Below are 15,506 nucleotides of genomic sequence, written 5' to 3' on the forward strand. Positions count from 1 at the left end.
TTCTCATAGGGGAAAAATCATATGTTTATGATGTAAGAAATGAGAGAGTCACAGAACAATTCTAGAAGAATTACATTGTTTTAGTACTAGATATGCAAGTTGAGCCTGGTGCCCAATTGAACTTAAACCGGAAGTAAATATGTGTGGGTGTGGGTGGGTGTGTGGCTCTTATGAGCATCTTGGCGTAGTTTTAGGTGTGGCCAAAAAAAAATCAAGAGGGGCATATTTCTGACAGGTTTATGGACAACAATCTCACAGAAGTGCCTTTTGTAAGTGTAGACAAATCAATCTGAGGGGAGTCATACTTTCTCAGGAAATTCCCGAGGGCATTTTTACAAAAATCTTGGATTAGACGGGGTTCCACACTTGAGCAAAAAGCTCATATGGGCATGTTGAGCTTGTTTTAAGTGTAGCCAAATCTGCATGAGGGGGGTTCATACTTTCTCGAAATGGTGGTAGCATGAAACACACTACTTCCATCAGTTTCCTTCTACCAACTATAACACTAAGCAACAAATTATATTTTCATAACGTTTCATTGTTTTACCTGCAGAGACGATTTCACACAGGTAAAACAGCGCCAGCGAAAATGCAGGGGAAGCCAGGAAGGCTCGGTAGCTCAGTGGTAGAGCAATGGCACGGATTGCCAGAGACCCGGGTTCGAGTCCTGGTCGAGCCTGCATTTTTCGCTGAAAATCTACGTAATACATCTCCTGTGTGTGCCTAATTTAATGGATTATCATCCCCATATCTTGAAACAATAATGATGATATTCAAATCAATAACATAATGTTGTATTTCATGTTTATTGGAACAAATCATCTGAAGCTAAAGTGTTTAACAATTTAAGATAATGTTTCTTTTAATTTTTCACTCCTGATATATGTGTGTATGTGTATGTGTGTGTATTTGATTACATAAAATGTTTGCACAAATTTCTCATATAAATTAAAACAAATAGTTTCCTAATGTCTTTAATACATTATTTGTAGTATTTCGAATCTGGTTATTTTACGTTGTTCTTCTACTTACCATGAATTAATGAAATATATGTGGGACGAAACATAAAGAAACATTATTATTCTAATCGAGGTCTCCTGGCGTCTTAAGCCACTAACATCAACCATTCAAAAGTATCAAGTCAGTATTACTCCCATTCATTGATTTAAAACATACTGGTTACGTATTGCAATTAAGTGAATCTATGTTTCAGTGATCAGTGCGTATTCTTCAGTTGTTAATGAATAATTCAGTATTCCTGCAATTGTATTATTTGCAAGCAATATACACAACGAGTCTGAAGGTCGACTTGGCCGCGGACTGGCGCCTATCGCCATTTAGACCCACAGCCAGGGGCGCCAAAACCAGGGGCCCTCCCCTATAATGCGCCTTATGTAAAACTTTCGACATGATTTCATTTTGTAACAAAATATTATTTATGTGATGGAAATTTTATAAATTATTTAAGAGATCTGTGCGAAATAACGCAGGATTCTACTCTGAAATGGAAATTTTAATCTATATCGGTATTTATTTTTCCAAACATTGAAGTGAAAATAACAATGCTAGCAGAATCTAATAGTAGCAGGACAAAAGAATACTCAAGATGGTACTAGTTTTCATGTATTTCTTGCATATCTTCGTCCATACTGCCAAGGGCACCTGCAGGAGGCACACAGGGGCAATTACCATTCTTGATGTCAATTTCTTTACAAATAAAAATAAATTTCGTAACATTTTCTTGCTCGCTTCTCTCGCATTTCATCCTATTCTTATTGTTTTCTTAGTCTCATCAAGTTCAGAGCCGTAGCTAGGGGGCGGTAGGAGTCGGTTCTGAGTGCCGAATAATCTCAATTAAAAATTTGTATAAGAGAGAATGCCATGGCGCCCTATTAAATCAGTATTCGCTCGCAATGCCTTTGTTTTCTGCAATGCATTGTAAATTACCAGAGGGAGAAATGAGAGCAAATATGTACTTTATACTGTTGCTGTTTAACAGTTTTGTCTTAAATGTATTGTTTGGATTGGATTGATTTGTTGTTTTAAGTCCACTTTATGCACAGTAAGGCTAATCGGGACTGGAGCTACAGTTCAAAGTGGGATCCGAACCACTATGTGCCTCCATAGTGGGACCCCTTGATTACAAGGCGACGACGTTACCACTGCGCCATCGGGGAGGCCGAAATGTATTGTTTGGAGGAAAAGGAGCACGCACATTGAACACACAATTTACATCATTTTTGCTGTTGGTTTTGTTATGAAGTGTATGAATTGATTATGTAGAATGCCATACATATGTGTATTAAAGAAACTTTGAATACGTACACAACATGTTGCATTTGTATTTTCTTATTTTACGTCGATCCATATTTCATATGTGTAAAACTTATGTTGAACATGAAAATTATACATGTCATATGTACAAAAATAATTATATTCGGAATGCATTTATCATGCATTTCCTGTCTGTTAACAACACAGTTTGTGTACTTGCTAATGTAAAATTGAACATGTTGAATAAATATTTAATATAATTTGTTCCAACACAAATGTTTTAGAATCTAGCCTACTTCTACCCCATTTTTGCGTCATTTACGAGGATAATAACGTATTTAATACTACTTCTACTACTACTACTACTACTACCACCACTAATAATAATAATAATAATAATAATAATAATAATAATAATAAGCATATTAGCACGTTAATCCTGGTAATTTCCACTGTTCTATTTCATCAGGATTAGTAATTTGTTTACTTATACCTGTAAATATACATGCACTTCTTCATACTGCATTACTGTGGGAAGTTTATACAATGCGTAACCAACTTTAAAAAGTACCTTTGTGTCTATTTGTGTGAGCATGTGTGCAGAAAATAAACACCCATGAAGGATTGTGCAAAGAAGTACAGTATATAAACATATGTATATTTTTGTTGTCAGAGCTAGTAATAGTAGGCTAATTAAAATTTTCCAAAGGTTAACTTAAGTGCGTATACTCTTAGGTCTCTACTATTGATTTCTAAAAAAAACGTTTCTCCCCCTCCCCCATGCAAACGAAAATATAGGTTCTTATGTTTTGCTTAGCTTTGCCCCCCCCCAAATATCTTAAGAAATCGGCGTCTATGTTCACAGCTGTACGCTGACTTGCCACTGGACGCATCAGTGCTTCAGTATTCAGATAGTTGGTGTTCAGTTAACACTTGTTTGTGAAGTGTTAATGTGTTAACACATGTAATAGATTGTTTCTTTTTTAGTTTACGTATTACATGTGCTTTTCTGTAGTCTAATAATGCCGCGCTATACGTACAAATTAAAACAACGAATTTTTATGTGCGACTCTTACGTCATTACGAATTATTGCAGACATATTAGAATATGGTTTGCAGCAGAATTCGCAGATGTTCCTGTTTCCAACAGAGACAGTGTTCGGATACTTGTGAACAAATATAGGGAAATAGCGTCTGTTCTTGATAAGAAGAAAATGGTGAAACGGAGTGAGCTTATTGAGGAGAAAGTAGACTGCGTTGGAGCACGATTGGAACATACTTCCCAAGAATCCCTCTGGCGCCTTGCACAAGAAACAGAAATTTCCAAGTAATCTGCGTGACGAGCTACCAAGCTTATAAACGTGAATTCATACATTAGAAGAATTGGAAGAAAGCATCAGGAGAGAATGTGAAGTAATTTCGGAAGAGGGACTGATGCGTATTAGTGAAAATTTCCTTTAAAAATGCCGTAAATGTGTGGAAGCAGGAGGACAGCATTTCCAACACATCTTGTAACGAGGTACGTGCTCATTTTAATTGTAAATATCTATGTAATCGTACAAGCTTATTTCATTACAAGCTACGCGAATGTTGCCTCCAGTTTGCCGGCAGACGAACTCTCGCTGCCCGGAACGCGAGCCGCAGCTCAGGGGCCAAGTCGACAGTGAGACTCACTGTTACAAAAAAGTATATCATAACATTTGCAGTTGCTCATCTCTCTCTGTGAGGAAATAAATATTTTAGACACTTATAGTTCTGATGTAGCATCTTTATTATCTATTCGATTGCAAATCCCTGATACTACTCACATTTATAACAGCATAGGCTTGGTTCGTTAAGAAAGTGGTTTGAATCCGTAAGTAGTTTAATAGGCTACTTGAACCATCTTTAAACATTCACAAGTAGTTCACAATAAGCAATAACATGTTACTGCTGCGGGGAGAATTCCGTCAAGAGCATCCAAAACATCATCAGTACAGTAGTTTGACGAAACGTAGATCAGGCAACGTTTCTGTGGCAAAGATTGAAATACTCCGACCAATAAAGGCCAAGTTTAAATGAATAGTTAGTCACTATAAACATGAATTAATCCCTCCTGTAGATTATCTGTAGAATGTCAATGAAAATTTGGATTCATGTCAAGTATGGATGGTAGGGATGAAAAAATTGCTGTCAGTGTCTATTTTCGAAGAAAGAAATTCTCCATCTTTCCGATGGCATTCTGCATCAGATAGGCTACAATATCTGTCACTGGAAGTAAGAACACTGCGACAAATGGGGAATGGTGGAGAGGCGAAATATCGACTGCGCGTCCCAAAAAGCTTTTTGGCTCCACTTAACCATTTCGCACAATCAGCTTTGTTCAGAATCCCTGATTCTCCTCTGCCACTATTCCTCTGCTTTCCGGAACTTCGGATTGGTCCGAATACACTAGTTTCCCTACACTCTCTAAATTCGAACACATCTTAACCCCTAATGATAACGATGTAATACTTTCATAATAAAAATCTAGAATTTACTTTCATTAGAATAACACGATACAAAGGTAAAAAAAGTACTCTTGTGCGTGTGGACACGTGCCATGAAGGCATATGGGGTGATGTAGAGGTATAGAACTCCACATATTCTTGATCTTGGCCATAGTTAGGATGATGTCATCAGCATCACGCCCAACCACCTTTACCACCCAGGGTTGCCCCAAGGTACCCATATATACGAGGCTGGGTGGGCCTCAAAGCCGCGCAGCAGGGAAATGACTGGAAAAATTCCTGGTGGAGATAACCTGCCCCTGGATTAGAGCCCAGGTGCCGCGGCTCTATACATATACAGTGTGTATATACTATTATATATATATATATATATATTGTCATGGGAAGGCGAACGGGCATCGAAAACCTAAAGCAAAAACCAAGTTAAGTGGAGCACCCTCACCCAATCAAGGCAGCGACAATAACAAAATTCCTCTGACTAGCCGGAATCCAGCTTGCTACTTCCGGGCAGCTCTTCCTGATCGAAAGAGGGAAGTAGTGGCATCGTAGCTTGAAAGCTCATCAGAAACACAGCACGGGGCGAGTCGGATAACTATCCCGGACTTTTAGGAAACATCAAGAGTGTTCAATCGTTATCGTGGTCGCGCGGGCGACGCGCGCCACCGTTCAGGTGATGACATCCGACGCTTGCTCTCCGGGTTGACTGGCTAGGTCGTGTCGTGGTCGTCACCAGAGACCGACACGCCGGAGTAGCTGCCCAATCAGGTGAGTGTGCTGTGCTCGTCCGCCTTTCTTACCTCTTCACCGGGTCAAGGAGGGCTATCCACAACCTGCAAAACCCAGTCGAACATTGTTTTACTGGTACATCCCTAAGTGACATCCCTTGTACCTCGTTAAAACTGTGTCACACTACAATATATATATATATATATATATATATATATATATATATATATATATATATTATCCCAGTGTTCATTGTAAAGCTATATAAAATAGCAACCGTGGTTGCAGTGCTTATTATTGAATGGGAGAAACTATATTGAGTCATTGATTCTACATTTTGTCCCACATCTCAGCTGGTCTCATAGTAGGTCGTTTAAGTCTCGTTGTTTGTTGCTAAGAGAGAGAAGGGTAAATTTTATTGGGACTGAAAATGTATACAGACCTCAAGTTGTAAAATCATCACACAGTGGAAAATTAAATTTCATTGTACTAAATGTACATTGTATGTCCTGAGTTTATTGATTTGGTTTATTCTATTTCACTTTTCTACCACTTTTGGCTAATCGCGAAGATAAGAATGAGTGATGAAAGCACTAAAGTTACACTCTCAAAGAACACCCATGCCCAGTTAGATTCGAACTCAGGACCCTTAGCGTCGTAGCATGCTGTGCTAATCACTCCGCCACGTACGTCAGCAATATAGCTACTGTCTGTATAATTTGAATGTTACACATTCGAATATATATACACGTACTTTTTTATGCATCATGTATAAATGCTCGGAAGCTTTGATAGCACTGAAATGAGCAGTGGATGCATAAACAACAAATTTAAAATAATATAGGTAATATGAAACATGTTGAAACACACAATGGTTCATTCTGCGGGTTCAAATCAGAATGTGCAACTCCGCCATGTTTGAACCCATCCGGGCTATGTGCGAGCGAATACGCGTGGGTTCAAACAAAAGCGCATAGTCTCCAGTCTGTAATTTGAGGCCTGTGTGAAGACCGTAGTAACGTCACAATGTTCCATGGTAGATTTACGATCTCCTCATCAATGGTGCCATCTGGCGTGGACATAGGTTCGCATTTGTGGATGTCTCTTCGTCTCAATCAGCCCACGAGGCAGAAAAGGGACATAATACAAGAAAAGTGCAAAATAACTCCCCACTTTTTCATAGGGTATTATATGGATACAACATAAAGTGGGTAGAACAACTGTTAATTATGTGCAATACATTTTTCATTTATATTTATGTACAGTTTCATAACTGTTTCGTAACATTTGAACAGTGTTCCGAAAGTTACTTTTTCAAAGTAACTAGTTACAGTTACTCGTATTTAAAAGTAACTCAGTTACAGTTACTGGTGCTTGCAAAGTAACTGTAAGTTATTTTTACAGTTACTTCGTACTGAAAATTTTCTTGCAAGCAAGTATGTATAACTGATGATCAATAACTGAAATAAAATAATATGTGAAGAGTTACATGCATTTTATTTATGCTTCTGGTTGGTACAAAAGTCTTATTTATATAAGTCTTCACATAAACACGCTTCCAAAAGTTAAGCACGCGATGGTAAAATCAACAAAAATGGAAAAGTTGATTGATTGATTTGTTTTATTTTACTTGTATAAATATAAATAAACTTTTACTAGTTGACTTTTGACCTTTCCATACTAAACCCCGCAAGCTCTGAGATACTTTGAGTTCATGTCTTCGTCTGGCTACAAGCTAGCATATATGGGTACACTTTTGCACCGCTTCATGGTGTAGTTTGCAGTGCTCCGACACGAACGTTTGCAACACGGGCCGTTGGGCGCCAAAAACTACACCAAGGTAGACAAAAGGTATAAACACTTCGTATCCGCTTCTAAATGCAACTCTAACCCTTAAGAATTCTGGCGACATAAGCGAAAGTGTGATGATTCTTGCACGAAATCCTCGCTTTTATGCTCTTTCAAGAGCACAAATTAAGCACCTAGGTACAGATGATTCATTCTCTACTTTCAAAAAGGAAGCTACACATAAAAACTGACATATACATCCGAAGAGATATTCAGCCACTCAAATTCACATACGCATTCGAAAATTTGCATTGCGTGCTTAACTTTTGGAAGGCAGTAGTAGTGTAGTGGACCTGTTCTGCGCTCGAAAATGGGGATCAGTGGGGCTCGCAGTGTTCCTAACTTGTAGCCTTTTACGATGTATATATTACAGTGTAGCAAACTAATTGCCTTTTTACGATGTATATTTAACAGTTTTGCCAGCTTATTGTACCCTTTTACGCTGTTTCGAAAATGGGGTTCAAAGTGTTACCGACTCATGTTACTCTTTCACACCCTAATAAAAACTAACATCGTACTCTATTACGACCTATTTTAACCTACATGGATGACACCTTACCTTACTGTGATGTGGATAACTAATCGGATATATAGAATTTGGCGAAAATCCCCATTTGCAACATTGGCAACTGATTGTTGTGGTGTTTCAACTCGCGCGCATAAAAAATAACCATGCCTATGAATGTGTTCGGGTTCAGGAAGCAGGCTATCACGAAGCCCCGAATCAAACTGCATTGTCATTAACAAATCCATAATTTCGACAATTGGACCAAACCCCTCCCTTTTGAACTTAGAAACACCAAATTTGGACTCCAAGACAATGCTAATGCAGAAAAAAATCCCGGGCAGCCACAAGCACACGGGGATCATCGCCACGTTCAAATCGAACTCGGAGTTCATGGAGCCAATTATCTACAAGCCCACGTCATCGATATACTTTCCTGTGTGTCGGAACCGCATAGATAACATTGAATTGGCGGTGACCAACGAGAATGTGGAGGTGGTGGATTTCACCGGAACCACGACCACCACCGTTGTGGAGATCAATGTATAAAAAATAACCATGATGGAGCAAATCGAAAGTTACGAGTTGCAGTCCTTCCCTCCCATCAGTCGCACTTTTGCCAACCTCAACGAACCGAACCGAGAGATCGAGTTCGATGTAAACCTCGGGGATGAATTTATCCACTCTCACAGAGCTGACCTGTAAATCAAGTTCGATGTGGTCAAGAGAGACAACGGCGAAGCTTTCCCCTCCAACGCGAACCTGAGGCTCGTGGACAACTTTGTGCCCTACCTGTTCTCGTAAATGGAAGTTAGGAAACATGGCACCGTCATCGATCGAGTCGACTATTCCGGTATCACCTCGACTGCCGTGGGAACGCTGAAACTATCCAAGGCCGATGCCGCATACTACCAAGCAGGGGGATTCGAAACGAGCGCGAAGATCAAAACCTAAAGCCACACGGTGTTGTTTCCCATGCGCCTGCTACCCGGTTTCTTCTCCGACTACGCAGAGATTATGTGAAAGGGCGGTTTGCGCGTCAACTTTCGCAGAGCTGCCAACAACAACGACGCGCTGATGCGTTACAGCACCTTGGGTCTGGACGGGACCACCCCGCTTCCAAACACACTACCCGACGCTGCCAAGTGCCTCGTAAGGTCCATGGAGCTGCGCATGCCCGTAGTGGAATACGAATCCAACTACGCCCTTAAGTACAAGGTCGACATCCTGAAGAATCCCAAAGTGCCCATCCAGTTTTACGGTTACCAGTGCGTGCAAAAACCTGCTTCTGGCAATCATTTCAAATTCGACGTGACCACGCAGTTCAACAGCATCCGGTACGACATGCCAGAGTTCGCGGTTGTGCTCTTCCAGACAGGGTAGGACAACAACCAGGAGAAAGATTTCAGCCAGTTCGACAACTGCAAGATGAAGAACGTCTACCTCAAAAACGGCATAAACGAGATCTTCACCCGCGAGAACTACAACCTAAACATCGCAGATGACGACTACCTGAAACTGTACGAGGAGTACACAGCCTACAAGTGACCTCCGGCAACATGGACGTGTACTACACCCCAACGAGTTCATAACTCGCAGACCCATGTTCGTTATCAACACACCGAAGAGGAAGTAGGTGGTGGTCAACGATTGCACCAACATCAAGATTGTGTGCGAGTTCCACGACGCCCTGCCTGCCAACACCCTGCGTAGCGTCATCCTTATTGCAGAGAAAACTTTCGTGTATGACGTCAAGAACGAGCGGGTGACCGAACAGTTTTAAATGCACTGTAACAACATTGCAAGTGTGGAAAAAAATGATCGGACTTGAGCTGCCCCTTTAGCCACGTGTGTGCCCCTTTCTTCTCCCGTAGGACACGGCGGGAGTTAGTTCCGTTTTAGAAGAAAAAGAGTTTCAGTATGGAGAAGCGATTGAAAAATTAGGGGACTATGAACAGATGGTGCAGGCTTTGGTGGCTTTCAGGCGATAATGACCCCACCGGAATATGTGGATCCCACATTGAAGAACACACCTCTTATCGTCGCGAGCATCCAGGGTGACCTTTCTCACCTCGTTGGTGGTCAACACATGGTCGACGCTCTGGATGCGCTGCTCTTCTCTTAGAACAGGCGATTGGGTCCTAAGGTAGTCGACATAATCCTCGAACGTGAGTTGCTCCTGGACCACCTGCCTGCCCTCGCCATTCACCTTCTTGGTAACAAACCCCCCGGCCCGAATCGCAAAAGCCTTGGTGCGAAGCCCGGCAAATTCGAGAATCACGTCGCCATCCTTCTCTTCTTTGAGTTTGTCGGGCACCTTTTTGTTCCGGGCCAGGATGCCGTACCTGTTATGCTGGGGATAGCCCAACGTGTCGAAGAGCTCGACCAAGGCTGGAACTGCAGCTATGTCGTTGAACACGTCGGCCGTCCGGACGTTGTATATCAAACTGTCCTTATCTGTGTAAAGAAGTGCGATGTCAAGGTCACTAGTTCGAACGCATGGTGTCGTTGTGTCTCTAACATGAGCAGCTTGCTCAGGTCCAGGACCGTGGCGCCAACATAGATTGGCTTGTTCTGGAGCACCACAGTTCTGTCCATGTGGACCAAAGTCAACTGCTTGCTGTAGATGGTCCTAGACTTGAGAGCATGGTTCGCCACCAGCTTACGACGCTGTGCTTGGTTTGAAACCAACCTCACGTCCACGCAGTTTTGCACATTCTCCATTGGTTTTCCCAAACACTGCGTTGTTCATTAACTTGAAGAAGTCCCGGTCAAGCTCAGAGGAAGCGGTGGTATGATGTACGGTGTTGGTTTCAGTGTAGGGACGTAACCATGGAGAGTGCGAGAATGCAAGGACGCGATGAATCGTTTTGACCGTGACCCCTTGCTGCATCGACCACCGGAGGTTCTGGTAGTGGACTACGTACCTCTCTCTGGACTCGACATTCATGAGTAGCTTGGGCTGATCTGAGCGGGCGAACAGTTGAATTCCGGAGCAGGTGGTAATTCGCGGAAAGCCTCCTGCAGCTCCTCGGAGAATTCGAGGTCCACCTCAGCGAAGAACCCGCGTTCCGAATCGTGGAAAGCTTCGACGTCGAAACCGGAAGGCTCAGCATACTCAAACCCTCCGGAGGGGATCGCTGCATCATAGAGTGCCCATAGAGGTTGTTTACGTCCGTGTGCATGATGTAGCTCGATGGCTGGGAGGGGTCGTAGCCAGTTGCCATCTGGTGGTTGTTGGCGCGTGCGTATCGTTGTGACTCCTAGACCATACCACCCCGGATGGCTCTCTCAATGAAGAGCACATGTCTGCGTCGGAAAGGAGCTCGAGCTCAACCTTCGTCAACAGCAGCATCGCCGACCATGCTAGACCGCGGAGGTTGTAAAAGTATGCGGGATCCAGGTGTTAGATGCTCATGGCTGTCGAACGCAAGGCCTGGAACACATCAGCAAGGATTACCACATCAAGCTTGATGTAGACATCGTGGTAATCCCCGAGGAGTTGGCAATCCAGCTGGTGCCACATGGACTGGGCGTGCTGGTACTCTTCGTCAGTAACACCTGAGCCTCATAGCAGACTGTAGAACTTATCACGTGGAGACAACAATTTTTCCTCGAACTTGGCAGGTCGTTGAGTTATTCGTATGGGTAGACACCCTTACGCCTGATGAGACAAACGTCGAAGTTCGAGAAATTGGCAACGGTAACAGTCAGCTGCTCGTCCCTCAGCTTGCCAGTGAGAGCATCGAGGCTAGCCTGATGGAACTGAAGCTCAATGGTCGCTCGCGATCCTGTGATCGACACCCACTTGCTGTCGCTGATGTAACGCTCCTCGTTCTGCGCCAATACATTTATCCTTTCCTTGTCATACCCGAGATGAAAGACTAAATAGTGAAAATCGTACCCCGAGCCGTTGTGGAAGAACACAGGGATGAAGCGCGGGTCCGGGGCCATCAGATTGCGCTCGTTGCACCACGGACCGATGTAGCTGCCAGTGCCATAATGGTCGTGGTGCCGCACTTTTTTGTTGTTGTCAGTGAAGTTCGAGTTGCAGATGGGTCAGGTGGTGTCCTCGTTGTGCCTACGCTGATCATCGGGTGACAGCGACAGCATAGGCTTGGGGGCCAACAACACCTTACTTATCACTCGGGCCTCAATAACCATTCTCTCCAGGAAGTGTCTTGGAGCATTGGAACCGCGATACACATACGGCTCGGGGGTAACACGCTGGTATCGTGGAGCTGGTAGGGGGTGGTGGAGGATAACTCAGGATCGGGATTGCAGGTGAAGAGGGGTTTGAGGAAGGCCTCAAAATCCGCTATGATGATTGCAGGGTGATCTACCGTGGCACTGTGCATGCGGAAGTGCTCAACCGCATCGGGTTTAGGCAGGAGCATTCGCGCGGGTTTGTTGGTACCACAGTAGAGCATGTGGTGGGCGAGCTTCTCGGCAGCGATGTCGGGACCTCGAGAGCGCTGGTAATCATCCTGTTGCCGGTTGTCGAACGTGTTCAGGCACCTCCGACATACCTCGATGTGGTGATTATATCTGCTTATCTGACTCGAGACCAACCGGGAAAGCGAGCGGATGAGGGTGTAGTGGTGGCAGGAGTCGCTCTTAATCAACAACAAGTTGATGTCTTGAGCATCCTCGTCATCCACGTCGCTCACCCGAATAGGATGAACCTGACGCTTCTCTTCGGTAAGGCCGTAAACATTTATGGATAATCACAGGCCGACATATTGCGCGCAAGCGTCTCAAATCTCCTAATGTCATTGATCGCCACGGGATAGGGGATCCCCACCATCGCATTCTCCAACTCTGGCTCGAACTGCACGTAGTGGTGGACTCGGTGCGGGTGATCTTTCCTGTCGATTGGGTGCAACGCCGCCAGCACAGCCCACAGGAAGCACTTGTTGTCTTCGTTCTGAATATTCAGAACCGCCTTCCTGCTCGCAACGTCTGGTGGTAGGGGGACGTAGTTGGACGCAGACAGGGGGGCGAACTTGCTAACCTTCATCCGAAGTTCGTGTGGATTGCCACACAACGATCCCCCAGACTCCTTAGCCTAGTGCTCCTGTTTTCGCACAATTTCGTCAACGAGCTCGTCGTAGACGTCCTCGAGATTCGCAACATTCGCCTGAGGAAGTACCTTTGCCTTGGTAGAATGGCGGTTTACATGACGGTCTCGCATAATCGAAGGACAGCACCGCGTAGAACTTGACGGAGAGCTGGGACAACTCCTTGTTCAGAATAGAAACCAACATTCCTCGCACATCCACCAAAACATACGGCTTTTGCGACTTTATAGAGAAATCCTGCAACATCTGCTCGAAAGCAGATCGCATAACTTTCACCGTTGGCTTAACTAGTTTGGCAGATGAAGCGTCTGTGGAGGAAGTCGCCTTCCTCTTGGTTGAGGTAGACGGTGTTTGCTGAGGTACTCGATCGTCAAGTGTTTATCGCACCCAGGACACAGTTCGGTCGCAGTCAAAATGCATTTCTCGCAGACAGGACAAGTCTTCATGGAACGCATGGCAGTGAGAATTTTGGGGGGCATGTCATTTTATACATAGTGCAGAAAAAATACACAAACCTCGTCCATCTTATGCCAGGGACTGTATATTTTGTTTACAGTTTATAATGGCATCATATTCCTTCACCAGATATCAAACTCAAGAGACATGCAAGACAGCACAGGTTATAAGTCATTACTAGGTCTGTTAAAAATAATAATAATAATAATAATCGTCAGTCCATATGACAATGCCTTTGTTACGTACACACAAAGTGTCTCTTGCCTGCTGTCCGTGATGAAATTTTTATGCTGTTCAACCTAACAGGATTCGAATCCCTGAGGGGCTAGGAACTGAGCTTTTTGCATTCTACATTTACAAACAATAATACCTTTGCTAGAAAGCGCAGGGCAATAAATGTCCTTCTTATCAATGTTTTAAGTTATGCAATGATTTTGATATTATATTCATGTCCATTTCCAAGACTAGTTTTTATGTACATAACCACCTCTGCAGGTCGCTCCGCATCTTTCTGACCCTAACGTCGCGCATGAGAAGCTCGTCGCCGTGTTCGTCGCGTTTCGTGCGGCCGAAGATGTCGTTAGGCATTGCTACTATGCTTATTTAATATAGGGTAGGTGATCCGCATCTCGACGAAGAGAGGGATGAGTTTGTCGTAATCGCCCAGGAGCTCGACATACAGGCAATCGTCGCAGACACATCGTACGTGGTGGCGCTATCCATCTTATCGTGCTTGATGCGATAAATATTCTTGCCGAAGGAATCCTTGATTTCACCCGCATTCTCCGGATTCACAATTATTTGAAGTTTGCCACTGGTAGGAATTTTGTAGAAATTTAGGTTGTTGTTAAAGACGTAAAAAGTTTTACCAACGTCGTCCTCGTATTTCGTCCAAATGCTGTTCAGGTGAATGATTAACAGTCCGCTGAGTTCGGACACCATGGACGGCAACAGGTCGAAGCTTGGCGATGCAGCTTGACTCGATGGTTCCATGACAGGATGCTTTTTGAACCCTAACAAGTTCGTAGGCATGGTTATTTTAAATATATATGTTTGCGTAGAGCAAGGGTGCCAGAGAATTGTTTTAATTTGTAGAAGCATTGCTAGCTGTAGGGTTAGTTGGCCCCCTTTCCCTTTTACAAATTAAAAATTGCATTTTTATTATATACAGCTCTGTGTGTGTGTGTGTTAGAGAGAGAGAGAGAGACAGAGGTATGCATGTTTCCATCCATAACATATGCAATTAGTTACTAAATACGCAAAATAAGCAGACAATCCGAGACCTGCGACAAGGTTTGCCAACAGCCAATCAGGGGCACACAAGACAAGCAGCCAATCAGGGTCCAGAGACAGAGTCTGCCAGTAACCAATCAGGCTCGTTAGTAGTCAATCAAAAGTCAGATGGCGTGGCATCCAAGATTAAATGATTGTCAACAGCCAGTCAGGGAGCAGGAGCGAAGCTGCCAGTAGCCAATAACGTGAGTTCTGGCTACACCTCCCAGTCACATGATTTCCGGCCACACCCCTCATACCGAAAGTGGACAACTAATTATTCTATTGCACCTAGTGAGGTTACAATACATCGTAAAAGGCTGTGGCGCTCAAAATATGCATCGTAAAGGCTTCACCGAGCTGGCAACACTGCGAGTTACGCCACTTCCGGTCACATGGTTGAAAGTAGGTCAAAGAATGTGTCCAGCTCCTACCAAAACACACTACTACGTCATAAGCAGGGTTGCCAGCTCCTTAATTTAAGTTTGCTTAGACTGAGATAGGGCATGAGAAAACAATGGTATTTTTTCAGGTGTGAGTTGGCAACACTGAGGGCTGCTCTTAAACAAAGCATTTCACCTACTCTACACCTACACAGAAGAAAGTCTACAGCCTAAGCAGTAACACTTAGCAAAAATCTATTTCCGAATTTATAATGTACACTTATATGTGAGTAAAAGTCTGAATACAACATATGCTCGGAAATCCAAAATGGCAACAGGAAGTGGGTTTACACCCTAAGCGATAAGACTTAGCTGTTTGAAAATTTATAATGTATATTCGGATATGAGCAAATATCTCAATACAACCCATGCTCGTAAATCCAAAATGGCAACAGGAAGTGGGTCTATCTCG

General features: G+C 43.5%; 1 non-coding gene across 1 annotated transcript; it reads left to right on the plus strand.

Annotated features, from left to right (window-relative positions):
• Positions 1 to 608: 608 nt before the first annotated feature.
• On the plus strand, positions 609 to 679 carry TRNAS-GGA (transfer RNA serine (anticodon GGA)). Its single transcript has one exon. It is a non-coding gene; the product is annotated as a tRNA-Ser (tRNA).
• Positions 680 to 15,506: the final 14,827 nt, after the last annotated feature.

This window comes from Lepisma saccharinum, chromosome 7 (assembly GCF_977018435.1).
Source record: "Lepisma saccharinum chromosome 7, izLepSacc3.1, whole genome shotgun sequence".
Classification (NCBI taxonomy): Eukaryota; Metazoa; Arthropoda; class Insecta; order Zygentoma; family Lepismatidae; genus Lepisma; species Lepisma saccharinum.